The 2,232-nt window shown below is 40.2% G+C and overlaps 1 protein-coding gene across 2 annotated transcripts in view; it reads left to right on the forward strand.

Moving 5' to 3' along the window:
* Window positions 1-2,232, forward strand: part of ADPRHL2 (ADP-ribosylhydrolase like 2) — a 21,316-nt gene that overhangs the window by 13,387 nt on the left and 5,697 nt on the right. The window lies entirely within an intron of this gene.

The raw sequence follows: 2,232 nt of genomic DNA on the forward strand, positions 1-2,232 counted from the left end.
TCAGGTTCTGAACAGATGAGAAATCATAGAGCGGTATTGAACCTTACTTTGTTCCACAGAAATGTAGTAATCAATTTTATTTGGTTGTAACTCATAAAAGTGAACCTGTCACTATGCAAAATATGACCAGATGTCCTCTTCCTCCCTGCACCTTCCACAATGCCCAGTGTATCCCTTACTAGTATGTAATCTGTGCAAAATACCAGGTGCTGTAGGCTTTGGCCAAGGCCACATTACTCTGAAAGCCTCATCTCGTTTCATCTTGGAAGCAAAGTAGAGTTGGGCCTGTTTTAGTAAGTGGATGGGAGAGCACCAGGGAATACCAAGGGCCTGGACATATGCCTTGCAATTTCCATAGAGTATGGTGAGGTTGCCCTAAACACTTGGCTCTAAATTGATATTGGCATAAAAAAAACCCACCCATTCCATTTGTAATCTTTAAAGTGACATTAAACCCTCAGATTTTTTAACATAAACCAATACTGTAATGTGCGCCTTACTGTAATCCATGGTAGTTTCCCTTCTCTTTGCTGCTCTTCCTTTTTAAATCCTCATGTCTTCTCATGCTTAAAGGGAACTTCCCTTTGCAGCTGAGTGCCTCTTCCTGTAGTGCTGGCTCAGGTTGTGAACCTGAACACAGACACCATGTATCCATTTCAGAGACAAGGCAGTCTGCTGCAAAACAGAAGTTCTGCCCAGCATGAGAATACATGAGGATTTAAAAGGAAGAGCAGCAAAGAGAAGGGAAACAACCATGGATTACAGTAATGCACACATTACAGTATTGGTTTATGTTAAAAAATCTGAGGGTTTAATGTCACTTTAACAATTTGTTTGCATCCAATCATGTTAAGGGGAAGTTTAAAAGGAATTGGACACCCCTTCTACATGTTTATAGAGTTTTTTCTCTCTACTAAGACACACATTAAATGACAGTGTGGCTGGAAAGTCCGTAAGATTTCTACCATCTGTTTTATAACGATTGACCGCACTTTTTTTTTTCTTTAATGTACAGGTTTACCAAGGAGTACTTCAATGATCCAGACCGTGGATATGGTGCAGGGGTCATTCACGTGTTTGAGAAGCTTCGCAGTGGAGAATACAACAATGTCTTGACTCCAGCCAAGGAGCAGTTTAATGGGAAGGGTTCCTTTGGAAATGGAGCAGCAATGAGAGCCGTGGCCATACCACTGGCATTTCCCAATGTTGCTGACATTATAGAGGTTGTCACTTTTATTAGAATATGTAAACAAAAAAATGTCATAACTTTTTGCCAAGTATTTATCTGCTGCGTACTATCCATCACATGGCAGTATGCTTTAAAGCTAGATTCGAAAACTGCAAGATCTATGCCTTGGCCATGAAAGAAAACCTAAGCAAGCTGGATTGAATATGAGATTACAATATTAAGTTTGCTAGGGTTATGTTTGCATATTCTGTAAATGTGGTGGTGTGCAGAAGAACACGGCTCAACTGACATGGTGTAAACAAGCCCTAAATGTTGAATTGCCACACATGGGTCCCACAAATACACACGGTATGTTGCCAAAGCATAAAGGGCAACAGTGGAGTGTAGGGTCAAATATTTTTTAATGTAAACTAGTGATGCGCCAATACCGTTGGCACGCGGAGAGTACCAGAAAAAAAAAATATATATATATATATATTTTTTATATCTTCCAGGATCCCCGTACAGAGGCGACGTATCATGTGACCACCAGGTGGCAGTGTTGTTCCTCCATAGAGGAGACATTGTAGCGGTCATTCTGTCACATTCTGAGCTAAGTAGCTATAAAACTTACTGGGTGCTGATTCAAATGTTTAACCTGGAAGTAAATGTTACAGTGAAAGGGGGGATGGTGAAATGAAGGACTGGATTAGGGAGGTAACTGTTTCCTCCTGGACAAACTAACATTCTCATTCACCTAAGCAAATCCATCTTAGTGCAAAGTTACTCTGCTGCTGTAATGTCTATTTCAAATAACACACACACACACACACACACACACACAAAAACAAGCTGATATTAAAGTTTGGGACTTCCATGATTGACTTGTGAATACATAAACCACAGGGAGGACAATGTCTCCATGCTGCTTCCAGCACAACAATGAAAACTTACACATGGTGTTACTCAGTACAATTTTCTGGACAGTCTCAGTGATGCAAATATAGTAAATTATTGATTGCAGGGGGGAGAATATGTACCTACAACAAAACATATGTGTGTGT

This window comes from Nanorana parkeri, unplaced genomic scaffold (assembly GCF_000935625.1).
Source record: "Nanorana parkeri isolate BGI_ZX_2015 unplaced genomic scaffold, ASM93562v1 scaffold70, whole genome shotgun sequence".
Taxonomy (NCBI): Eukaryota; Metazoa; Chordata; class Amphibia; order Anura; family Dicroglossidae; genus Nanorana; species Nanorana parkeri.